This window comes from Mirounga angustirostris, unplaced genomic scaffold, assembly GCF_029215605.1.
Source record: "Mirounga angustirostris isolate CCGP_5_RB_7025 unplaced genomic scaffold, mMirAng1.0.hap1 SCAF_5, whole genome shotgun sequence".
In the NCBI taxonomy this organism is placed as follows: domain Eukaryota; kingdom Metazoa; phylum Chordata; class Mammalia; order Carnivora; family Phocidae; genus Mirounga; species Mirounga angustirostris.
The window spans coordinates 10708277-10734121 of record NW_026991713.1 but is presented as its reverse complement, the minus strand read 5'-3'; the positions used below and the strand labels follow the sequence as shown (position 1 = coordinate 10734121).

At 52.1% G+C, this 25845-nt stretch overlaps 1 protein-coding gene across 4 annotated transcripts in view; it reads right to left on the bottom strand.

The window, feature by feature from the left end:
* ELFN2 (extracellular leucine rich repeat and fibronectin type III domain containing 2) overlaps nt 1-24002 on the bottom strand; it is a 77818-nt gene extending 53816 nt beyond the window's left edge. Inside the window, exons 1-4 of one of the 4 annotated variants that reach the window (XM_054506831.2) lie at nt 22050-24002; nt 15408-15705; nt 13924-14101; nt 10599-10722 (exon numbers count right to left, since the gene is read on the bottom strand). The gene's annotated coding sequence lies outside the window, so the exon portion shown is untranslated. Of the gene's footprint in view, nt 1-10598; nt 10723-13923; nt 14102-15407; nt 18699-22049 lie in introns of those variants that run through there. The other 3 variants (XM_054506833.2, XM_054506830.2, XM_054506832.2) reach the window with 3 other exon arrangements.
* Nucleotides 24003-25845: the final 1843 nt, after the last annotated feature.

Below are 25845 nucleotides of genomic sequence, written 5' to 3'. Positions count from 1 at the left end.
ACAAGAACGTCTGCTCAGAAATTCCTCCCTCCAGGGGCGCCTGGGTGGCTCAGTTGGTTAAGCGACTGCCTTCAGGTCAGGTCATGTTCCTGGAGTCCCGGGATCGAGTCCCGCATCGAGTCCCGCATCGGGCTCCCTGCTCGGCAGGGAGTCTGCTTCTCCCTCTGACCTTCCCCCCTCTTATGCTCTCTCTCTCTGTCTCATTCTCTCTCTCTCAAATAAATAAATAAATAAATAAATAAATAAATAAATAAATAAATAAATAAATAAATAAAAATCTTTAAAAAAAAAAAGAAAAAGAAAAATTCCTCCCTCCTGTCGACGGAGAACAGGAAAGCAGGTCCAGGATGAGACTGGGAGGACAGAGAAGACCTGGGACGCAGGCCACTTTTATCTCCCCAAGTAGGAGACAGACAACAGGGTTGCACCTCTGCTCTCCACAACTGCGCCACAGGCTGGTTGGCGCACTCCTACCCACCCTTCAAGGCCCCTCACTGCAGATCCTACAAGTCACTAGTCATTACGCTGTCTCTGCCCTCTGAACTGAGCCCTCCTAGAGGGCAAGGGCTGTTCGGAACGCATTGCATGTTCCCCGTACAGAGCTGGGGCAAGAAGCAGGGTCCCGGGCCAAAGTCCTTGCAAGAAGAACCTTCCCCCACCGCCCCGCTCACCTCAAGAGGAGACACAGCAACCCCTGCGCCCTCTGGCGGATGGAGCGCGCAACTGCAGAGAGCTCCACACCGCACCCCCCAGCCCCAGTATTACCCCCGTGCGGCTCTTGCGAGCAGACCCTCTTCAGAGGTGGGCACTGGTGAGGCCCACCTAATCCGCTCCGGCCCAAGGAACTAAGCCATGATCTCAAGGCATACCAAGCAGTGGGTGGCCAAACAACCTCTTCTGGTTCGGCTTGGGTGACTTTCCCAGCCATCTGCCAAGGGACAGGTCATACCCCACAGGCAGTAGGTTTCATTTCTCAAGACGATGCCAGATGATTGGCAACAGCTGCCTGGATTCTCCCTCTGCAGGAAGTGTCATGATCAATTGGTGATGTCTGCCTTGGGTGCAGACATAGACACCAGTGGTATACCAAGCAGTGGGTGGCCAAACAACCTCTTCTGGTTGGGAATCAAACCCCAACTCCTTAACTTCCCCAAATAAGGCCCTTGGCAGTCGGGCCTCTACTTACCCCTCCAGCATCCTCTCGTATCACCCCACACACGCTCTGGGTCCCAGCGACACCAATCCCTGCCCTTTCCAGAACATGCCATGAAACTCTCACCCCATAATCTCCATACCATTTGTGTTTTTGATGCTGCTGTTCCCTCAGCCTGGACGCCTTCCCTCTTCTCATATCCCCTCCCCACTGTCTACTTCCAGTCTTTCATCAGGTACTGCTCAAAGGCCACCTCCTCTGTGAAGCCTCCCCTGACTACCCCTAAGCTGAGCTGGCCAAGCTACTTCTTCCTCCACTGGTTCCTGGAACACTGTGTAGGTCTGAACGACAGCATGCACCATATCGTCATATTATTCATTCTCACGTGTGTCCTCCCCTGACTTACTCCTCACCCATCACCTCCATCATAGTAGCTACCGTGTATGGTGGCTCACTCAGGACCAAGCACCGTGCCCAGCACTTTTCATACATTATTCCCACTAATAAGCCACCGAAGTGGACATTAGGGGGCTTTTGTTCTGGGAACCCAGCGTCTATCTCCCTTGCTGCCAACACCGCAATGGCCCCTCTCCCCACCGCCATGTGGGGTCTTGGTGGAATGCGAATCCAGATGCCCGCCCCCCCGCCCCTGCTGGGCTAGCTGAGCCATAGGTGGAGTGACGCGTGGACAGGAAAAACCACCGAAGCAGAACCATCCCAGAAGCCTTAGTGCCCGATGACAGACAGGTGTTTCCAGCTGCCTGGACCCCCGTCCTGGACCCCAGACCCTGTCTGTTCTGGAATCTCCTGTCGGTGCCTGGGAGCTGCTTCTAACAGCCCACCACCGAGTGCCCCTTCTCCCTGAGTTGACCACATCCAAATGAGCCCACTGCCCTGGCCACATCACCACGAGGACACTTTTTCCAGAAGCTCTTCCTTTCTGCAGGGCTCAGAGAGCGAAACGGTAAGAGCCAGAAGAACACAGGAATGCTAAAAGCTGCCCGCGCTGTTTAAGGTGAACAGCAAGATCCACCCTTTGTACTTAGATGAATTGTTTTTCACTTGGTCTACATGGCATTTTGAGTTGATTAAGAAAATTAGGTTAAGCGATGCTTTTAGTGAAACACACAGATAGCAGAGTTATGTACGAGGCATCACATTCCTGTTTGAGATCCAAACCAAAAAGCAGATTTTCTGCTGTGTCTCCGATGCTGGAACCAAGGCTATAATCACTGGAGACAAGACCCAGTGATGAGACACAGGACCCAGAAGGGAAAACTGAGGCTCCCCTTCCTAAAATCTCTGCACCTTGCCCACCATAGAGCCATCCCAATGGAATATAAAGACGTGGAGACTGAGCTTCTCGGGAAGGGGGGTCCTTTACGTGGGAGGGTTTTGTTTTGCTAGGCACTGTGACAGGTCAGGGTATGCAAGGTTGAAGGCAGGGGGCAAATTCCCAGTCCTAATAAGGATGAGAGGATGCAGAGCTGGGGGTTGAGAGAAAGTGGGTGGTTGGGGGAGAGGAGATTGCTGGTCAGGAGAGGAGGGATGCAGCAAAATCCCCAGAGGAGGCCTGGTCATGAATGGATTTTGGAGAACACACCCATTTCCAAAAAGGATTTTTAAGTCATTTTGCTGCGGAGTGTGCAATATAATCCCCCCTCCCCACTTCAGCCTCCCCAAACACCTTCCCTGCCCTACTTCCTCTAGAAATGTCTACATGCTCTTCTTTGTATGGTCAGTATTAATTTACAATTACCTACATATTAATCATATTGCATTAATTCTTTCCTCTCATGTTTTCACCCAGAATTACTTTGTTCATGGATATTTTGCAGCAATTTACTTTAGTGAGTGTTTGCTATTTTCAAACTCTCTACTCTTGTTTATCTGAATTCATTGTATTTAGCTGTGAAAGAGATTTTTTGATGGTTATCGACTTCTAGGTCATCGGCTGTTTCCTTTTAGCGTTATGAAAGGTGTGACACTATTTACTGACAAAAAAAATAGAAAAATCTACATGCTTATCATATTAGCCATCTGTGGCTGTGTTAACACATTACCTCAACTCAGTGGCTTATATCAGAATTTAAAAAAAAAAACAGTTATTATTGCGCTGTTACTGCGGTCAGGAATTTGGGAATGGGTGATTCTTGCTTGAGAAATCTCCTAAGATTGAGTCAGGCTGCTGCTGGGGCCACACTCATCCGAAGGCTGGGCTGGGGCTTGAGGAGGTTGGTGCCGGGCGGTGGGTAGGAGGCCTCGGTTTGTGTCCCATGGACCTCTCAACAGGACTGCATGAGCATCCTCCCAGCATGGCGGCTCCTTCCCCTCCCCGAGCAAGAGCAAAGAGGAAGCCACAGTGTCTTGTATGACCTATCCTCCGAAGTCACACATCCTCAATGTTTGCAATTTCCTATTGGTTACACGGGTCCGCCCCGCTCACCGTGGAAGAGAAGGACACAGGATATGAATTCCGGGAGGAAGGCATCTTGGGAGACTATGGGCTTGAGGTCAATCAATTATATTGGGGGGAAATTGAGAAAGTTCTGTGTTCTGCATCCAGACTAGCAGAGGCGAAAACAGAATTAGGAGTATAGATACCGGAGCTGGAGAACCTAATTCCATAGGATTCTATGATTCCGAGAGTCTCTAGTCCTCGTATCCATGAATCAAGGGCAGCTCAAGGCTAATGGGGCAGGAAGAATGTACATAAAGTCCCTGATGAGGCTACACTAGAGGCTGGCTGGGTGTGCAGCCCCCAGGAGAGGGTGCTTATGAGGCTTAGAGGCCAAGGCCACACTCTAGGGGATATTTTGAAGTATCCACAGGAATACTCTTTGACCCACAGATCGAGTTATGGGAGGGCCCCCAGGGAAGTTCATTAAGGGTGCTGATGGCACCCTGCCTGCCTGGCTTGGAGCTGAGCTTCTTGGGTGGTGAGCTTGGCCAGCCTGCCTCCCCACCAGTCTCAGTAAAGCAGACCTGGAGAGGGTACCCTGGGACAGGAAAGGAATGAGATCCCCACCCCTCCACCCCCATTGATCTACCTGGCGTCTCCACTGGAAGGTGCAACTCCCAGATCCGGCCATGTCTGACTTGGTCTGTGCCCCAGGTGCCCAGGCAGTCACCAGGCACGGAGGGGAGAGCTCCGGGAGGGAGGGCCCTCAGGAGCAGCCCCACCCAGTGGCACAAGGGTCAGACTGAGAGGCTGAGGGGGTTCCAACACAGGTAGGGTCTGCATGCATGTGACAGACCACCTCCCCCAGCCTTCAGAGCCAGGAGTCCCTTCTGAGACACCCCCCAGGGAGATCCAGAAGGGGATAAGGGGGGCCCAGGCACTGTGCCTCTACCGGATTTTTGCTGCCCACTAGCCAGAGGCTGCTGAGCCCCACGCTGTCAAGGTGTCTGCCATTCAGGTCTAAGCACCCTTACACGGGGCCTCAGAATTCTGCCGTCCAGGGACTCTGCCGGCACCTCAGGCCTGGGCCCCGCAGCCAGAGCAGGGGAGTGGCGTGAGTCTCTGCTGGCTCCGCGGCCACAAGGTCAGCCAGGCAGCCTGCGTTATTAAACCATCTATCTGGCTCTGCCCAGAGGGATGCTGGGGGTGGGGGTAGACTCCCTTCTACTGCCTGGATCCAGAACTGGGGCAGCCGGAGGCTCCTGGGAGGCTGGAGGTCACCAGCCTCGTGGCCCGGCTCGCCACCGTTTTCCTGCTGCTGGCCCCAAGACTCAGGATGCTGCAGGGACCGGGGAGACGTTGACTGGCTGGTTTCCTCCTGTTCTTTCTCTGCGCGAAAACTTCCCGGCTCTGACTCCATGGGATAAAGCGCCACCTCCTTACTCTAGCATCTGGAGTTTTCTGCAACCTGGCCACATTCTACCTAGGATCATAATAATAGCTCAAAATTGGGGCGTTTACTATTTCTTTCAGGCTCGATGCCAAGTGTTTCCCATGAATTAAAGTCTCAGCGAGCAATGACAGCTATCTTACGCGGTACTTCCTGCTCTTATACCCATTTCACTGATGAAGCTTAGCGATGCTAAGCAATTTGACCAAGACTGCCCAGAGGGGAAGGAGCAACGCCACGATCCACCCAGGTTTTCCTGCTGAGGGAGCCATGCTGTAGCCACAGGATGCTTGGTCATCCCATTCTCAGCCTTTATACTTAATGTTCTCTCGGTCTAAAACCTGGGTGTCTGAAGGTCCCTGTGGGCGGGAGAGTAGCTGTGTGTTCCCGAGGTTCTGTGGGGAATGGAGGGTGTATGGTTGCTACCGAGTTACTCAGACCCCAACCCAGGTGCCACCTTGATGGCGCCCGGGCTCCCCATGAAACTGAGCCATCCACGACTCCTATGAGCTCTGCCTCCAAAGTGTACCCTAAACCCAGCCCCATCCCTCCCCGTCTCTGCCACACCAGCAAGGGCGGGGTCCATCCTCTTCTCCTCTGTTCGATCAGAAGCCATCATGCAGTCAGCACTCCCAAAACATTTGTGGAATAAAATGATCCAGTTCACGCCTGAGGGAACAAAGGAAGGAAGGAAGGAAGGAAGAGTCATGCGAGGAGGAAAGCAAACGTCTGGGAGAGTGGGAAGGTGAGTGAATTCAGCTCTGCCCCAGGGGCCAGGGTGGGGGCCCTGGGCAGAAGGAGAGTGCGCACAGGAAGAGATGCCCCAGCTCCCTGCCAGCCTGACAGGTGCGGAGGGGCAGGCAGGCAGCGCACCCAGAAGGAACGAGGCACAGACGTGTGACATGGCCAGAGCAGCAGGGGGCAACCCAGGACCCTGTCTCGTCCCTCCTCAGGCTCTGCAAGGTCCTTCCCAGCCCAAGTTCAGGTGCCCAGGAAAGGGGGCGGCATGCCCTGTCTACATCCCCTGGACTTCCCCGGTCGTGTCTCTCCCTTCCTGGCCCATAGCCCAGACCTCAGATAAAAGAGCGACTTCTGCCCTTGCTCACGCACGCAAATCCTTCTGATTGTTCTGCCTGTGGTTTCCCTCAAGCTTCTCTCAAATCTCCTGCTCCCCCCGTCCCGGCTCCTCTTGCTTGGGGCCCGTGGAACCAGGTCCCCACAGCTCCATCATTTTATCCTCAGAACAAGCACTAGACAAGCCTCCACATTCCCAACACCAGCTACCTCTTGGTTGCACTGGGTCCAGCCAGACCGATGTGGGGTTTTCCCCCCTACTTCTGCAGAGGAAATTTTCTGCCAGAGGCCCAGTTCCCTCTCCTCCCCTCTGGTGCCTTTCCCAGAGCAGAGCCCAATGAGCAGAACACTCAGCTCCCAGCACCAGGAGGAGGAGTCCCCACGCAGGGCCTGGAGGTGGGAGGACGTGTGAAGTCAGGGGGCTGTGTGCGAACCAGGAGGGGAGTGAGGCAGGTGTCAGGGCCACAGCCAAGCAGGCTGGAGTTCAAGCAGGGCAGGCCCCGGACTCCTTGGAGAGGACACCGACATCCTTCACCACTTATAGGGGGCCTGCCTCCATGCCCTGTTATATACAACCCGTCAAATCCTCACAGCAACTTGAGAGGAAGGTATTAATCAGGACTCATTGGTTGCAAGTGACAGAAACCCAACTCAGGCCCAGTTTGAATTGGCTTAAACTCAAAAGAAGATATATTGGCTCCCAGAACAGTGCAGGCTGAGGAGGCTGTGCCTGAGGAAGACTGGGAAGGAGAAGGAGGCCATCTTGAATGCCATCAGCATTCATTCTCTCTCTCTGTCTCTCTCTCTCTGGCTTAGTTCTTTCGGTCCATAGTCCCTCTGCAATGGAACCAGGAGCACCCACAACCCCGGGCTGACAGCCTCCCAGACTCACCGGGAGACTGAGAGAGCTTTTCCTCCTGTTCCAAGCTGAACAATTCTAGGGAAGAAGTCTGACTGGCCCAGCCTGGGTCACATGCTTACCCCCTGGACCAATCACTGTGGCCAGGATGATGAGGGCAAATTAATGGCCCAGCCTGGGACAGGTATCCCCACCCTTGTCACCAGGGCAGGGCCTGTCAGCCGAAGAATGGGGGAGGGACACTGGGCAGACAAAAGCAATAACAGCAGTGCAGGTTTTGTTTGTTTTTTAGTCATCTTATTTTGGAATAATTTTAGGTTTTGAGAAAAAAGGCAAAGGTAGAGCTCCCTCAGAGCGTTTGGCTGTGTACCCTTCACCCAGCTTCTCACCATGTTAACATCTTACATAACCACAGTATGTTTGTCAGAACTAAGAAATTAGCACTGGTACATTACTATTAACTAAACTCCAGACTCCACTTAGATTCGCCCGTTTGTCCACTAACGTCCTTTTTCTGCTCCAGCATCCCGTCCGGAGACCACATCACATTCAGTCATCCCGCCCCCTTAGTCTCCTCTGCTCTACGACAGGTTCTCATTCTTCTCTTGCTTTTCATGACGTTGGCAGTTTTGAAGGGTACCGGTCAGGGATTCTGTAGCCTGTCCCTTGGGGCTTGTCTGGTGTTTTCTCACATTATCGGTCCCAGGAAGGGGAGAAGAGCACAGAGCTGTGATGCCCTTGCCGTCGCTGTGTATCAGGGGGTAGGTGACATCCACATGACTGGTGTTGCCAACCTTGAGCACTTGGGTAAGGTGGGGATTTACTCCCATTTAACAGATGCAGAAACTGAGGCTTGCAGAGGCTGAGCTGCTTGCTTTACAGTGAGTAGCAAGACAGAATATGAACCAGGTCTGACTCCCATTATCCCACAGTTCCTTGGAGTTTTAGACGGGAAAATTGAGGCAGGAGCCCAACTCTAGGGATGGCAAGGTGAGAAAGACTGCACCATGGAATCTACATGTGAGGTTTGCAGCAAGAAGACTGAGCCCAAAAATTCTTCTTGCATGTGCAAGGCCCTGCCCGGACTGGCCTGGGAGCCCGGAAGCCACAATAGACTCTAGCCAGGAGGGGCAGGGAAAGGACACAGGCTGACACAAGGACCATGGCTCAGCTAGGTAGGAAGTATGAAGGAAGGAGGGAATGGCAAGTATGACTAGGCCAGAGCAATCCAGGAAGGCTCCCTGGAAAAGAAGGCTGAGATTGTAGGAATAGTCAAGAAGGCAGCTCCGGTGAGAGGTCCGTCCCAGGTGACAGGAGAGCAAAGTGTTTAAGACCCGGTGCCGTGAAATCCAACCAGACGGGGTTCAGTTTCTTGTGCTATCACTGCCTGCCCAGTGGTCTTGGGTAAGTGACCGCTTCCCGAGCTGATTCTGGGCTTCCTGGCTCCCAGGCTTTGCCTGCCCTGCTCCCCTGAAATGCTCATTCCTGCGCCAGCTCTCAGACCTCTCCATCCTGGCCCAGATACATACTTTGCGGGGCCCCTTTTTCAAAAATGATTAAGGCTTTCAAGATAGTGAAGCAGGCCATTAAAGTGTGGGGTCCTTCAAGGCAGGGGTGACAGCCCGGGTCACATGCCCATGAAGCTGACCCAGTTCCCAGCCCTCGGTGACCACCCGGACCCTGCAATCTGACGACCATATTTTCTCTACGGTTCCTTGGTCATTCATCCCCAGTTGCCTCCGGGCACCGCTGGGGCCATCCTACCAAGCAGCTGCTTTGCTCTCACGTGGCTTGTCCTTGTCTTGCCCTGGGTGGAAGGTTGGAGGAGATGAAAGCCAAGGTGCTTCCAACAGTTAAATTTGATGTCCTTTAATTTTATGGCTTTAATATTTTTTTTGTCAGGAAGCTTCCCAGCTCCCACACCTGAGATGCCAAGAGGCGAGGGGTCAGGGTTTCCCTCATGCGGGCTCAAAACCTGCCGTCCCCAGGCAGCGTGGAAGTTTTAGAGGAGAAAATAACAGGTGGAAGAATTTCATCCACTTACACTGTGCAAATCTGAAATGTAAAAATAATGGCAATTTTTGTAGAAATCGCTGGGTTCTTAAAAGTGGTATGTGTTGGGGCGCCTGGGTGGCTCAGTTGGGTAGGCGACTGCCTTCGGCTCAGGTCATGATCCTGGAGTCCCGGGATCGAGTCCCGCATCGGGCTCCCTGCTCAGCGAGGAGCCTGCTTCTCCCTCTGACCCTCCCCCCTCTCATGTGCTCTCTGTCTCTCTCATTCTCTCTGTCTCAAATAAATAAATAAAATCTTAAAAAAAAAAAAAAGTGGTATGTGTTTTCCAAAGTCCATCAGTTGGGGATGGTGGGTCCAAAGGGACCAACCTTCCCTCAACAGGGTGCTGTCAGCCTGCCTGGCACACATTTTTGCATTTTGTGTGTTACTATTCGTTTGTTAACTTTGCTTCCCCACCCCCTTATTGTCAAGAGGCAGAATATTAGAATCAGCCTGCCTGCACACATCTCTTCCCTCTGCCGTGAAAACGTGTGCAACTTGCTTAATCTCTCTGGGATTCAATGTCTTTATCCGAAAATTCAAGAACTAAATTAGTTCTATGTCTTGGGTTCCTGTTCTGGCTTAAAAATTCTAGTGGGGGGGCCTGAGTGGCTCAGTCAGTTAAGCATCTGCCTTTGGCTCGGGTCATGATCCCAGGGCCCTGGATCGAGCCCCACATCAGGCTCACTGCTCAGCGGAGAGCCTGCTTCTCCCTCTCCCTCTGCCTGCCACTCTATCTGTGCTTGCTCTCTATCTCTCTGTCAAATAAATAAATAAAAATCTTAAAAAAAAAATTCTAGTGGTGGGGAAAAAAAGCCCACAACCATTTGATTCTGCTCATAGTTTTATGGGTCAGGAATCCGGGAAGGGCTCAGCTGAGCACCTCATGCTTGGGGTTCTCGTGGGGGTTCAGTCAGATACATTCTGGGGCTGCCACTATCTGATGGCCCAGCTGGGCTTGCAGCATGTACAAGATGGCTCACTCACAGAACTGGCGCCTGGTGTGTGCCCTAGGTTGGCAGCTAGCTCTGCTGGAGCTGGTGACCGAAGTGCTTACCTCCATCATGGCAGAATCAGGGAGCTGGGCTTTTTCCAGAACGAGCGTCCCGGGGGAACCAGGCAGAAGCTACACGGCCTTTTCGTACCTGGCCTTGGAAATCACAAGTCATCATTTCCCCTACTTTCCACTGGTGATAAGTGAGTCACTAATGCCAGCCCAGATTAACGGGGCAGGGACATAGATGCCACTTCTTAATAAAAGTGTCCCCCAAAATTGGGAGCATGTTTTCAAACTGTCACAACGTATATAAAGCACTCAGAATAGTGCTGGCCACATAGGAAGCCATTAAATGCATTTGCTGTTGGGTTATCGCCCCGAATAATGAAAATGGATTGGTAAGACAAAAATGGCTTGTTGAACCACTAAAGTAGGGATGAGAATATTAACAAAAATTTACATTTCAGAATAAGGCATAAACATCCACTGTGAAGAGGATTTTATGTGCCTGTGGAATGTGCTGGCTTGGAGAGGTAGGATTTTGCACAAGGGAGAGGAAAAGTAAAAATAGAAAGGACAACCTAAATAGCTGAAACCAAAGTCACGTCATACCTACGACCAGTGTGGGGTCTCTCATGTCGGCTCGTCTGGCGGCGGCGAGGAGCCTCTGAAGTTTGCACATCTTTCCCCCCAACAAAACAATCGAGCATCGCTCTGGGAAGCCATCGGAGTGTTTCTAGAACAAGCAGAAAATAAAGCTTTCCAATACGAAATTGATGATTTCCGTCCCTAAAGGCGGAGAAGGGACCAGAAGCACAGAGGCATTATTCAAAGGTGCTTGCCTCGTAGAGAAGCCAGGTCGAAGCTATTCTATTGTTGAGACAGTTACAGAGCCAGCCACACGGTGAGTGACAAGTCAGAGCGGACAGGTTTAGAGACGGGCAAAATTATTTTCTCTCTTATCCGATAACACCATCAGGAGTGTGGGGGCAGCCCGTAAAATCAGCGACCAACAACGTAGGAGGTGGGTGGTTATCCCACAGATGTGCTGGCAGGTACCTCCCCCTACAGACGCACAAAACTGTGTGCAGGGCAGCTCAGACCCTGGCACGTGCACGGAAGGGTGTGGCAGGCAAGCCTCCTTCCTTCTCTTAGCTGAACCCGGCTGCATTTGATGGGCAATGTGCCCAGCGCTCAGCCCGTCCTGAGAATTCTGATCCTGATTTCCCAGCCTCCCTTGCAGCTAGGGGTAGCCGTGCAACCTTGTTCTGACCAACGAGATCGAAGCAGAAAGCAGCTGATGGGTTTCCAAGAAAGCTTTTTTTTTCTTTTTTTAAAGATTTTATTTATTTATTTGACAGAGAGAGACACAGCGAGAGAGGGAATACAAGCAGGGGGAGTGGGAGAGAGAGAAGCAGGCTTCCCCGCGGAGCAGGGAGCCCGATGCGGGGCTCAATCCCAGGACCCTGGGATCATGACCTGAGCCGAAGGCAGACGCTTAACAACTGAGCCACCCAGGCGCCCCTAAAGCTTTTTTTTTTTCTTTTAAAAGAAGTCAGAGGCAACTGGTGGGCCTTTCTTCCACCTTCTGCCCGCCTGGAACACTGACATAACACTGGAGCCTGCTGTGGTAGTCGTCTTGTCCCACCTCCAGGCTTCTTGTCGGGTGAGGAAAACAGCCACATTGGACACAGCGGACTGCTCCTTCCTCCTGGAAACCCTCTCCTCTTGCTCTCTTCCCATTCGAGTGTCAACTCCATGAGAAGCAGGATGTTCTTTTTCTTGTTCACTGCTCAACCATCACTGCTGTGGGGGCTCAACACCATTCATTGGATGAATGAAGAGACTTCTAGTTGTCCCCTAGTATCTACTCTCTTTTTCTTCTGCAGAAATAGAAATTTGGGGGCACCTGAGTGGCTCGGTCAGTGGAGTGTCCGACTCTTGATTTTGGCTCAAGTCATGATCTCAGGATCATGAGATCGAGCCCCATGCGGGGCTCTGCGATGGGCATGGAGCCTGCTTAAGATTCTCTCCCTCTGCGGGCGCCTGGGTGGCTCAGTTGGTTGAGCGACTGCCTTCGGCTCAGGTCATGATCCTGGAGTCCCTGGATCGAGTCCCACATCAGGCTCCCTGCTCAGCAGGGAGTCTGCTTCTCCCTCTGACCCTCCCCCCTCTCATGCTCTCTCTATCTCATTCTCTCTCTCACAAAATAAAATAAAATCTTAAAAAAAATAAAATAAAATAATACAAGCATATAATACAAAACTCAAAAGGCACAAAAGACGACGATAACTAAGTCTTCACCTTTCTCCCTACTTCTCTGTCACTTAATAACCTTCCCTATAGGGCACCCGGGTGGCTCAGTTGGTTAAGCGTCTGCCTTCGGCTCAGGTCATGATCCTGGAGTCCCAGGATCGAGTCCCGCATCAGGCTCCCTGCTCGGCAGGGAGCCTGCTTCTCCCTCTCCCACTCCCCGTTTGTGTTCCCTCTCTCGCTGTGTCTTTCTCTGTCAAATAAATAAATAAAATCTTAAAAAAAAAAAAAATTCTCTCCCTCTGCCTCTGCACCCCCGCACTCAACATCGGTGCTGCCGCGGAGGACGTTCTTTGGTTAAGTTGATGATTACTTGTGAGCCACAACGTGGACCAGAAGGGGCCACGGAGATCAGGACTGACTCTCCGTTGCCGTGGCGGCTGCTAGGAAGGGCACCGCTGTGTGGACGGAGGCACTTGCTCGGGATGCTAGTGCTCAAAGCTTATTCACGGTGAGCAGCTAGCAAACAACAATGTGCTTCCAAATCTTCACTCAGTGCCGAGAGAAATTGAGACTATTACAAGTGCAATCAAGCCAAGGCCAGTGAGTGGACGTCTTTTTAGCCAGCTGTCAAAAGAGATGGGCTGAACAAAAGTCTGCTTTTCCAACCTAAGCCACTCTCACTGTTGAATGAAGGTGCACATCAATTTTTTTTTTTTTATGAGGGCCAAGATTCACAGTCTTTCTCTGTGATACAATAACGCCAATGAAAGGGCGCCTGGGTGGCTCAGTCGTTAAGCGTCTGCCTTCGGCTCAGGTCATGATCCCAGGGTCCTGGGATCGAGCCCCACATCGGGCTCCCTGCTCGGCAAGAAGCCCTGCTTCTCCCTCTCCCACTCCCCCTGCTTGTGTTCCTGCTCTCGCTATCTCTCTCTCTCTGTCAAATAAATAAATAAAATCTTTAAAAAAAAATAATGCCAATGAAAACCATTCCTTTGATTTTAAGAAACCTGACTTGTCTATACAGTCAGCACGTGGAATAATCGGACTCTATCAAATGTTCACGTTTGATAAAAAAGATATCAGGGTTTTTGAAAGACTGACTGGGGGGGCAAATTTCTTGATTCCCCCAACAGCCTGATGGTCCCAGTACTTGGCAATTCTCTCCACTGCTCAGGGGGAGAAAGCGATGACACAGCAATGAGCATATTAAAAGCCACATCCAAGGGACGCCTGGGTGGCTCAGTCAGTTACGCATCTGCCTTCCAATCGGGTCATGATCCTAGCGTTCTGGGATCGAGCCCCGCGTCCGGCTCCCTGCTCAGTGGGGGGCCTACTTCTCCCTCTCCCTCCGCTGCTCCCCCTGCTTGTGCTCTCTCTCTCTATCTGACAAATAAATAAATAAAATCTAAAAAAAAAAAAAAAAAAAGCCACATCCAAGAGCTGCCGCCGCATAAGAAGAAATGTCTTCCGGCGTGAAATGCAACCAAAGCGGGGTCTGGGCCTTTGGGCCTGACAGCATTCCAGCTCCGGAGTGTGCCGAGCGTGGCGTCTTGCCTTCTGACGGCACCAGAAAGAGGCCTCTGTGTGAAATCGCTTCTTCATCAGTTCAGGGGCTGTGTCCAATCCTCAAAGCCCAGGACCACCTGACCACCATCAGGCACCTGTCCCCGTCCCCACCAACCTGTGGCTGAGCGATGGGTTGTCCGCTCTGGTGAAATCAAGAGAAGCAGCTGCCTGGTTGGGAGCCGTGAGCTGCTGGACGAGCTAGCTTGTCATCGGGCTAGATGGGGAGGCCTGGCTCTTTCATACACTTGGCAAGTCATGATGGAGGGCCTACTATGTGCCCGGAACATGGGGGCCTGGAAAATCAAAATAAAAAATAGAAAAGACAGGGGATTACAAACATAATGACCCCTTCCAGTGAAATGAAGTCACTTTTTTTTTTTTAAGATTTTATTTATTTATTTGCGAGAGAGAGAATGAGAGACAGAGAGCACGAGAGGGGGGAGGGTCAGAGGGAGAAGCAGGCTCCCTGCCGAGCAGGGAGCCCGATGCGGGACTCGATCCAGGGACTCCAGGATCATGACCCGAGCCGAAGGCAGTCGCCCAACCGACTGAGCCACCCAGGCGCCCAATGAAGTCACTTTTTAATTGTAGCAAGAGAAACATAACGAAATTTAAGCATTTTTAAGTGTATGATTCAGTGGCATTAAGCACATTCATGTCTTTATGCGACCAGCATCCCCGTCCATCTCAAGGACTTGCTCATCCTCCCCAACTGAACCCCTGTGCCCATTTAACACTAACGCCTCATTCCTCTGTCCCCAGCCCCCGGTTAATGGTCATTCCATTTTCTGTCTCTATGGATTTGACTATTCCAGGTGCCTCACCTAAACGGAATCCTCCAGAATTTGCCATTTTGTGTCTGGCTTCTTTCACTTGGCATTACGCCTTCAAGGTTCATCCGTGTGGTAACATGGATCAGAACTTCATTCCTTTTTTTAAGGTTGAATAATCTTCCATTGTATATGTTTGTTTTACACTTTTGATATGTTTATATATGTTCTGTATTTGGTTTATCCATTCATCAGTTGATGGACACTTGGGTTCCTTCCACCTTTGGGCTCTTGTGAATAATGCAGCTGTGAATTTTGGGGTGTGTTTGAGGCTCTGCTTTCAGAGTTCTCTCAAAATCTTTTGAGTTTATACCCAGGAGTGGAATTGCTAAGATCCCATGGTAATTCTATGCTTACTTTTTTTTTTTTAAGAGAGAGAGAGAGCTTGCGAGCACAAGGGGGAGGGGCAGAGAGAGGGAGAGAGAGAATCTTTTTTTTTTTTTTAAGATTTATTCATTCATTTTAGAGACCATGTGCAAGTAGCAGGGAGGGTCAGAGGGAAAGAATCCTCAAGCAGACTCCCTTTCCAGGTTGGAGCCCCAGGCGGGGCTCGATCCCATGACCAGTGAGTGAGATCCTGACCTGAGCCGAAACCAAGAGTCAGATGCTTCACAGATTGAGCCACGTAAGTGCCCCTCAATATTTCTCTTCTGGAGGAACTGCCAAACTGTTTTCCACAACGGCTGTACCATCCTACATTCTACCATTAATTTTAAACATATTTTATTTAGATTTTTTTTTTAATTATGACAAATCGTTTCTTAATTACCTAAGATTGGTGGTTCACCTGTGCCATGATGTAGACCAAGGTGTCATGGGTGGGTGCAAGACTGCTCTGTGGGTCTTCAGTTCTGCAGTTCTGGACCAGAAAACTGAGATGCTGAGGTCCTATCGTGCTCAGACTAAGATGTGGGGCACTGTGGGATGGGGTCTGTGGGTGCACCTTCAGGCCGCGGCGTTGGGCGTGGGGTCAGTCAGCTGTGTCTTCCCCAAACAGCTTTGGAGGAAGGGCAGCTGGAGGGGAAGTGGCTGAGTGCTGGCTGAGGCCAGCCCGTGTTCGGGAAGGGCTGAGGAAAGAGAAAATCATTCATTCCACAAACATCCTCTGAGCACCTGCCTCACTGCGAGCCGGCCTACGGAGACAAGCAGACCTAGCCCTCCTGTGTAGAGACCCCAGCGAGTCTCTGCTTTCACCAAGTCTGACGAGCCCGCTGAAGGTCTCCCCAAAACACCCACTCCCACACAATAACAGCCACCATTCATGAGGGGTTCACCACATGCTGGCTGACTACTAAGCCCATTGCACAGATTAACATTTCATCCTTACAACAAGCCCCATTTCACAGGTGAGAAGGTAACTAGCTCAGAGAGGCTGAGTAGCTTCCCAAGATCACACAGCTGGGATGTGGAGGAGCCCATGCTGGTCACCCCAAACTGCCTCTCTAGATGTGAGGGCCTTTTCTGAAGACACTGGAAGCAACACCAGCAAGGGGGTTGACATCACACGCTCTGCTGAATCCAGAATTTTCTGAAGCCCCTCTTAGAGGGGGGCCTCCACGAGGGATATCTCCCCGCCCCTTCCCGAGGCGTCCTTGGGTCCTCCTTCCTTCTGCCCAGACTCCCCAGCACCCGCCCCTGCCCTGAGCCTTCGGCCGTGACAAATGGCTCCTTCCTCTGTAAAGCAGTGATGGACACACCCCACCCACCACGGTGGCCTCCGCGGAAAGCCAGGCTCTCCTGAGAGCAGCCCCACCTCCTTGAGAGCAGGCAGGACTGCTGAGAGCAAACATTTTTCCCCTTTGTCACGTAGAGTAATAGACTCTTGAAAAATCACATACTTGGAGGATCACAGCTGAATCTCTTCTAATCTGAGACTCTCCATCAAAGAACCATGGACTAATAGAATCTTGGAGTCAGTGACTCGAGAATCCCAAAACACTACAATCTCTCCATCAGACTGGGCAGGGGCTGATATGGAGTGGCCCAGGCCGGTAGGCTGACCCGGGGCGGGCCGGGAGAGGGAGGGGGTCAGGCAGGCGAGGAAGACCTGGGGTGCAGAGGCAAGGGTGGGGGTGGAGGAGGGAGGCTCAGCTTGTTGTCATGCCAGAGGAAGCAGTTGGCGGGTGAGGCCTGGCTCTGTTACTGATGGTTTTTAATTATGTAAATCAGCCCAGGGCCTGCGCCTGGCATCGGCTTGGCATCCATCAGCTGGCAGCAGAATTAATCAATAAATAACCAGCTGGATGGGGCCTGGGCATGAGCACCCAGCCACACCCCCACCACCGCGCCCCAGAGGGGTCCTCCCCAGCTGGCAGGAGTAAAGGGATCACAGGCAGCTCGGGCCATCAGTATGTTTGCACACGCACAGGCCCGCACACGCACGTGTGCACACACACTCATGCACCACGCATGTACCCGTGATGGATCTTTGGATCCATCCAAAGATGCACAGGTGGACACGCCTGCCCGCGCGGGCCCTGGGCTGCAGCCACCCCTGGGTGCCCAACACACATCTCCCCACGCAGAGCCCGGCACACGCCTGGGAGCACAGTCGTCAGAGGCAAGTTCCTCCTTCCGACCTCCTGCTTGTCTCAGGTGGGACAGAGCTTGGCAGCCCATGGCCATACCCCTTCACCGCCACGACCACCCTGTGCGGCTGGCCCGGCTGGGCTGAGGCCCTCATTTACAGAGGAGAAAGCTGAGTCACAGAGAAGGGACTTGACCAGGGTTCTATCTGGGGGGGAGGTCCTTCCTCCCCCCGCAACCACCCTTGCCCCCACCCAAAGGTTCGAAGGGACTCTAGACCCAAGAAAACTGGGGCAGAAAAGTGGGGGGAGTGCTAGAGCTCCCCAAACTCCTAGGCAATGCCACCTGCCCCTGAGAGCAGGGGCCTTGGTGACATGGCAGAGGGCAAGGCAGGCTCACCCCCCAGTAGGGGCCAGGCAGGTGGGGGGGGGGACTTGCCACTCCCCTAGGAAGCAGTGATGGATTGCCCTCTCCCACCTGGCATGCTCACTCCAGCTCCCCAGCACAGCCCCCATAAATCAGCCTCTGCATCTGGGCCTTGGCTGTTCCTTGATCACTTTCCAGCATCAGGGTTGGTATCTTCAACCATCCCTAGTGCAGGAGGGGACTTGTAGGAAGAATCGTAAAATGAATGGACAGTTTTCCTCTTCCCCTCGTCCCCTTCTATCTGCCTCTGGCTTTCTGCAGGCTCTGACTTCTCTCTGGTTGGGATCACTAAATACTGAACGAGGAAATGACGCAAGACATGAACGAGTTTCACCCAGCGTGCTATAGGCCTCTGTCTCTGGGTCTGGTTGACAATGCAGCTGGGGTCAGCTCACAACATCCGCTTCCCTCCACCTCAGCCCAGGGGTTTCCCAGCCGCCAGCTCCCCAGGAAGCAGGAAGTGGGAAGCTGCCCTGTGTGGTCAGAGCAGACTCAGCGGACCCTGAGGAGAGGCAGGGAAAGAACCTTGAGAGCCAGGGGTCCCCAGGGCAGTCAGCCCCCTGGAGCAGCTGATAAAGACTGTGGACTTCGGTGAAGGTCCAGGATGCACAGCGCTGGGAATTCAAAACCATATGAACAGTGGTTGGTAGCTCAGTGCGTGGAGCCAGCCTCCCCACGTCTAAATCCAGGCTCAGCCGCTTAGTAGCTGTGTGACCCTGGGCAAGCTGCTTCACCTCTCTGTGTCTCAGTTCTCGCTGGGGTAAAATGGAGTGAGTAATAGTACCTCCATCACAGGTGAGCGGGTACATACTCTTTAGAAGAGTCACTGATGAGCACATTTAGATGCTCTAAAAATTAGCTATTGTTACCATAATTAAGGTGCTGGTACCCAGGCCTTAGTGTGCATCAGAATGCCCTGGAGGGCTTTTATTTTTTTTAAGACTTTATTTATTTATTTGACAGCGAGAGAGGGAACACAAGCAGGGGGAGTGGGAGAGGGAGAAGCAGGCTTCCCACAGAGCAGGGAGCCCAATGAGGGGCTCGATCCCAGGACCCTGGGATCATGACCTGAGCCGAAGGCAGACGCTTAACGACTGAGCCACCCAGGCGCCCCTGCCCTGGAGGGCTTTTAAAACCCAGATGCGGGCGCCTGGGTGGCTCAGTTGGTTAAGCGACTGCTTTCGGCTCAGGTCATGATCCTGGAGTCCCTGGATCGAGTCCCGCATCGGGCTCCCTGCTCGGCAGGGAGCCTGCTTCTCCCTCTGACCCTCCCCCCTCTCGTGTGCTCTATCTCTCTCATTCTCTCTGTCTTAAATAAATAAATAAATAAATAAATAAATAAATAAATAAATAAATAAATAAAAATCTTTAAAACCCAGATTGCTGCCCCTCCTCCGCACTCCCCAGAGTTTCTTCCTCAGCAGGTCTGGGAGGGGCCTGAAGTTTGCGTTTCTAACGCATCACCAGGCTTTGAGAACCCACTAAAGCTCATGTTGGTGCTCCCTATCCAGCTCAGCTCCCACACCTGCTCTTCAACTTGGGAACTGAGACCCAGAGAGGTGTGTGTGTGCCCAAGGCTACACATGGTGAGGGTGGCCCTGGCCAGGCCTCCCCAGAGGAGGAGGAAGAAGGAACCAGTCCCTAGAGGTGGAGTGGTTCTGTTACTAGTACCCTACCTCCTCCCCGACCTTCCCCACTGACTCAGGGAGCAAAGAGGAAGAATTTGCCTTCCCTGCCAGAGGTAATCTTTTAATCTCTTTGGTTTTAATCTTGCAGCACAGCCTAAACCCAAATCCACAAAGGGGAAGGAAGGGGGCGAGGGACACAAATCTCATGTCCTGGGGAGGCGAGTAATCCAGGCTTTTAACCCTGCATTTTATCAGAGATCTTTCATCCCATCTCTGCCTTCCTCACCCCCTGCTTCTGAGAGGCGCTTCTAATAGGAGATGAGGCGGCAGAGAGAGCAAACAGATGGCGTGAGGCCGCATGGAGTCATGTGTTAAAACGACTCCACTTGGGGAGGCAAAGCTTTCTTAAATGCAACACAAAACAACATAAAAGAAAAATGATACATTGTGCTTCATTATAATTAAGAGTTATATTCATCAAAAGACACCATTAAGAGAAAGAAAAGCCAATTCACAGATGCAGAGAAGATATCTCAATGCATGTATCTGACAAAGGACTACTATCCAGCATATATAAAGAACTGCAAATTAATAAGGAAAGAACCCCACTTTTTTTTAAATAGGCAGAAGATACAAACTGGCATTTCATGAAAGAAAATATCAAAATAACCAATATGCACATGAAAAGACAGTCAACATTATCAACCACCAGAGATATGCAAATTAAAACCACAACAAGTTATCATTCACACCCACAGGAATGGCCACAATTGAGAAGACTGAAAATATCAAATATAGGAAGGATACACAGCTTGTACACAGCTAGTGGGAGTGGCAATGGTTCAACCTGTTTGACAGTCTCTTACAAAGCTAAACATATGTCTATTCTCTGACCCAGCCATTCCACAGCTAGGTATTTGCCCCAAAGACGTGAAAGCATATGTCTACACAAAGATGTGAACATGAATGCTCACTGCAGCGTTACTCATTACAGCTCCAAACAGGAAACAACCCAAATGTCCATCAACAGATAAATGAATAGACAAATGGTGGCATAGCCCACAGTGGAATATTACTCAGCAATAAAAAAAAGAATCAACTACAGATATACATGCCGCAACCCAGATGACTCTCACAGGCATTACGCTAAGTCCAAGAAGCCAAAAGAGAAAGAACACACTGCATGACTCTGTTTATATGAAGTGTAAGAACAGGCAAAACCAATCTCTAGTGATAGAGGTCAGGATTGTGGTTGCCCTTTAGGAGAGGAGAGGTTGGTGACTAGGAAGGGACATAAGGAGCCTTCTGAGGTGCTGGGAATGTTTGACAAACAGGTAAAATTCATTGAACTGTACACTTAAAATCTACACTTTCCTTTCCTGTGTGTAAATTATACCTCAATTTTTTTTAAGTTAAAGTAAAAAAGAAATGAAGAGACACTACATTTAGAACATTTACTCAGACCATCCCCCCTCCCCTTTGGGACTCAAAGGACCTGGGGCCCAACCAGCTCTGCCACAGTGTGACTTTGAGCCCATCTTTTACCCACTCTCAACCTCAGTTTCCCTATCTGTAAAAAGGAAAGAATCTCCCCCAACCTCACCAGTCTGTGGGGAGGATCAGTGTGACATGGAGGGAAAGATGCCTTTGGCAGTGAAATGTTCCCTTGGATTGTCACAACCCTTGTGACCCCCTCTCAGGGTCTGGCAGAATGAGGGGGGGTGTGTACATGAACTTTTTCAGTGGACCTTTAGGCCACCTGGGGCTGGCCCTACAGGAGTGTCAAGAGGTATTCCTAGACAGGCTACCATCTGCTGGCCACCCACATCCTCAAGACTCCAAGCTACCCCTATCCTGCCCTCCTGGGTGGACCACCCAGACCTCCAACCCAGTGCCAAGCTCTACCATCACCGCTGTCATCATGGTTCCTTCCAGAACATACCTGCAAGGCACAGAGTCCCCTACTTGGCAGCCTTCTCTTCTCCCCCCCAACCCCGCCGTGGTTGTCCAGCAGAGCCCCTCCTGCAAGGTTGGAACTACTACAGGACACTAAGGGGAGATAAAACCCCAAACTAGCAAGCCCCTGCAGGGCCTGGGTGCTGGCACTTGCTGCTAAGGCTCCTTCCCCTAACCCTCTCCAGCTGTTTGGTCCGAAACAGTCACAGCACCTGGAAAAAGCAACAGCCTTCACTTTAGGGTGCACAGGATGCTACAGTACTCCGGGGCAGAGAATGCAGAGTACGCTTATTATGTCCTGTCTTCCATTTTCCTTAGGAAAAAAACTCATATGGCAATGTGCCCAGCCGAAAGAGTCCATTTCCCAGCCTCCCTTGCAGTGAGGCAAGGCAAATGAGGGCAAGCATAAATTGTTAGGTTGGGACAGAGGGAAACATTCAGCCGGTCTATATCCACCACCCCAGAAAGCAGATGTGATGATGGAGATCCAGCAGCCACATTGGAACATGAGGAAACTTTGAGGATGGGAGCCACATGCTAAAGTTGGTGGGATTAAGAGAAAAAAGGAGCCTGGGTCCCTGATGACCCTGTTGAGCCCCCCACCAGCCCTGGACTCTCCTACTTCCTGACATCCTTTGTGTGAAAGAGAAATAAGCCTCAATCTGGTTCAAGCCACTATTACTTCCAGTCTCTGTTATCTGCAGTAGGAAGCAATCCTGACCTGATACACGAAAGCCTCCTGAGGTTGCAATTATCGTGTAACCCAACCTCTTACACCCCCAGACACCCTGCCTCCCTCTCAGATAGCCATGATGCCCCAAAGCATAGTGGTCAAATCCCAGCTCCCAGACACTGTGGATTAGCCTTGGTCTGACCTGGAGCAGGCCCCGCAGCCCGGCGTCCGGGGCACTCCGTGCAGATCACTGCAGCTAGAGCTTGTCACACAAGTGCTGGCGAGCCAGCGGAGCGCTGACCTGGACAGCAAGCCTGTTGTAGAGATAAAGCAGAAGCCGGAATATTTACAAATCACAAAGAGCAAACAAACCAACGGAACACTAGCGAGGTGCAGTAAAACTCTCCTCTGAGCTTGTCCTCCTCCGTCTTTGCCACGTGAAATGGGGTAGTTGGCAAGATGCTCCCCAGTGAAACTAAGGTTTGTGATTCTCCTGCAAGAAGGGGCACTGCTGGGGCGCCTAGGTGGCTCCGTCATTTACACATCTGCCTTCCGCTCAGGTCATGATCCCAGGGTTCTGGGATCGAGCCCCACATCCAGCTCCTTGCTCAGTGGGGAGCCTGCTTCTCCCTCTGCTGCTCCCCCTGCTTGTGCTCTCTCTCTCTCTCTGAGTCAAATAAATAAATAAAATCTTAAAAAAGGGGGGGGGGCACCGTTCAGCCACGCTCTGACCACCCTACACCGCTGTCCTACAGTGCATGGCACAGCGGCTGGGGACTCAGCAAGGGTACCAGACAGCCGGGGTTCAAATCCCTGCTCCACGAACTGTGGCCCTCCTTGTGCCTTAGTTTCTTCATCTGTAAAATGGGCACCATCAGGTGAGGATTCCAGAGGCCGACCTGGGAAGAGCTTGCGGTGGTGCTTGGTACGCACACAGGAGGGGCTGTTGATTTTCAGCCACGGTCGTCATGTTCGTGCTGAGAACTTTCTTTCTTTAGGCATGTGTGTTACAGGAAACTGAATTTACTCACCAGTTCTGGAACATTTCAACCCCTGACTTCACACTCACTGCTCTTATTAGAATTAACCCTATGCTATGAAGAGCCTCCTGGCACAGGGGTGCAACCCGACGCTTTTCCTCTTGTTTCAGTTTATGCAAGGAAAAATAAGTGTGATTACAGGTGAGTCATTTGTCAAACAGAAGGTCAGAAATCTCAATTTGTCCATGGCAATGCCAGGAAGGCAGCGCCAGGGAGCTCCCCACATCCCAAACTATCTCCCCTCCGACACTGACTGAAATCCCACCATTAGAGCCAGAGAGGCCCTAGGAGGAGAAGCAATTTAGGAGCATAGCATCTTGGAGTAGATGGGAGTAAATGCACATATCCAGGTCAGCAGCGGGGAGTGAATCTCAGCAGGGAAAGGGAGGGAAACGCCACAGGCAAATTTTTGGATCTTCTCAGGGCAGTTGAGAAACCTGCAGCTGCTAAAGGCTGTGAGCTCAGTCTCACCCACCTACACACACACACACGCGCGTGCACGCACACGCACATGCACACACGCAAACACACGCACACACGCAACATGCACACGTACGCACCACACACACATGAGCACACGCGTGCACACACGTGCACACACACATACACACATGCACACGCACATACGCACATGCACGCGCACACACATGCGCACACACACACGCACGCACCACACACCAGTAATCGCTTTACCCCAGCAGTCGGGGCTTAAGCGGCTATGTAGGCTAGCCCGCCCCCCCCCCCCCAGCTGCACCAGCCACCTCTGTCCCAGGGCAGGGTTCCCAGAGGCTCAGCAAGGAGACTCTTCAGGCCTGGAAGCTGAATTCATCAGAGCCCGCAGTTACCAGTGGTAACACACAACCGCCCTCCCTCTCTCCCTCTCTTCCCCCCCACACACACATGCACAGACACACAGTCAGAGGCAACATACTAAACACGGACACACACCGAACTGTCCTCCCAAAGGTATGACAAGTCCGGAGAAGCCACACGGAATCATCCTGTCTTGGAGAAAGCTATAGCCCTGAGCTCCCAGAAACAAGGGAGCTGCACAGAGAGGACACTCACACCAGGTCCTTCCCCACCACCGGGGTCTCTCTGCCCCCACCCCGAGCCCCCCATTCCTGCCCCTAGCCAGGCACTCCACCCGCCCCCCGAGGCTCTCAGCTCCCCTCCTCCACAGGAGCCCCCACGTCTTCCCCCCAGGAGCCTAGCCCGATCAGGGTCCTCTTCTCTGCCCCCCCACCCCCTTTCCCAGCACTCTGGGCCCCCCAGGAAACTTCTCATCCTCCCGTACTTCCCCCATTAATGTCCCTCCTAGCCCTGGAACTATAAGAACCCAGGAACAGGGACCACGTCTGCCATTGTCCCCACAGCCCGCACCACAGGGCTGCGCACCGAGGGGCAGGGCGGCAGCCTTCCCCTCCCCTTCCCGAGGGTGGACCCCTCACCTCCCTCCTTGGGGAGCCACTGGAGGCTCTTCTCATTCTCCAGTGAGCACATGAAAACAGAGATTAGAGCAATTAGAGAAAAGTCATCAGAGGGCAAGGCAGGAGCCACCACCGCACCTAATTACCAGCTCCAGCAAGGCATGGTGAAGCACAGACTCACTCACACAGATGACAGATTTGCACAAATTCCACAGCAGGGAGGGGCAGGACGGGGGAGCCAAGTTCCATTTTAGCTTCTCTTGTTTTTGTTTCAACCTGCTCTCTGCTGTTTGCGGCCGCTTTCTCCTCAATGCACTCAAGAGAGGCAGATGGGTCGGAAATGATTTCAGTCCCATTCTATAGAAGGGAAAACTGTGGCCCAGGGGACTGGGGAAGAACGGTTTCAGAGGGCCCAGTCCACAGGACCAGTGTTCCTGGCTGAAGTTGGGGACGAGGGTGGCCCCCGCCCCCAGGGTGAGGTCCCCATTGGCCTTCCATCCTGTTTTCTGCTCTTCTCCTCTCCCTGAAAATAATCAGCAAAGGACTGAGGTACACACGCGTGCTGTCTGGTGCTCATGGTGGGCTCGGATCTGCACGTGGGGCGACCTTGCCCTTCACCAAATGGCAGAATTATTTCCCTGATGCCTGCTGTCGCCAGTTGGTCATGTTCTGCTGAGCCTGGTAGATATGCTGCGTACTGAGGGGAGGTTTTCTCAGAATCCGAGTGCAGCGGGTCCATTGTCATGTCCCTTCTCCGATGAGGCTCTTCCCAAGCCTGGCCTGGTCCCCCACAGCAGCTCCCCAGGCATCCTCACCTTCCTGCCCGGCCCACCTTGCCCTGAGCCTGCCAGGGCAAGAAGCCAGCAGTGGCGCGGGAGTGCCCCCTGGTGGTGATAGTCTGCCCTGCCCACGGGGACCCCACCCAGGGGTGTAGCTAGCCCCACTCCACACACACACCTCCAGGACTGCCTGTCTGGGTGAAGGGAAGAGTGGGCATCTGTGGAAGAAGCACAAAGTCCTGAGGCCTGAAGATGTTGAGAATGACTTCGTTCCTGTTCCAGCAGCAGGGAGCATGGAGGCTCCTGGGTGACGGGTGGACACCAGGCATAGTCCAGCAAGAGGGCAGAAAGGATGCCCAGTATCGCGCAGGGCCCATCACAGGAGCTCAGGAAATGTGGGACAGATGAATAAAAGAATGAGCGAATGTCTGAATAAATGAATTCATGATTTCCTAAAAGGTGGTGTGAATATCATTGGCAATACGTAAGGTTCCTTTTAGATAATATTAACTTGTTTAAAAATGATATACTCATTTTTTAAAGATTTATTTATTTATTTTAGAGAGAGATTATGAGTGGGAGGGACAGAGGGAGAGAGAGAGAGAATCTCAACCAGACTCTGCGCTGAGTGCAGAGCCCGACCCAGGGCTTGATCCCACCACCCTGACATCATGACCTGAGCTGAAACCAGGAGTCGAATGCTTAACCGACTGCGCCACCCAGGTGCCCCTGATATACTTATTTTTATG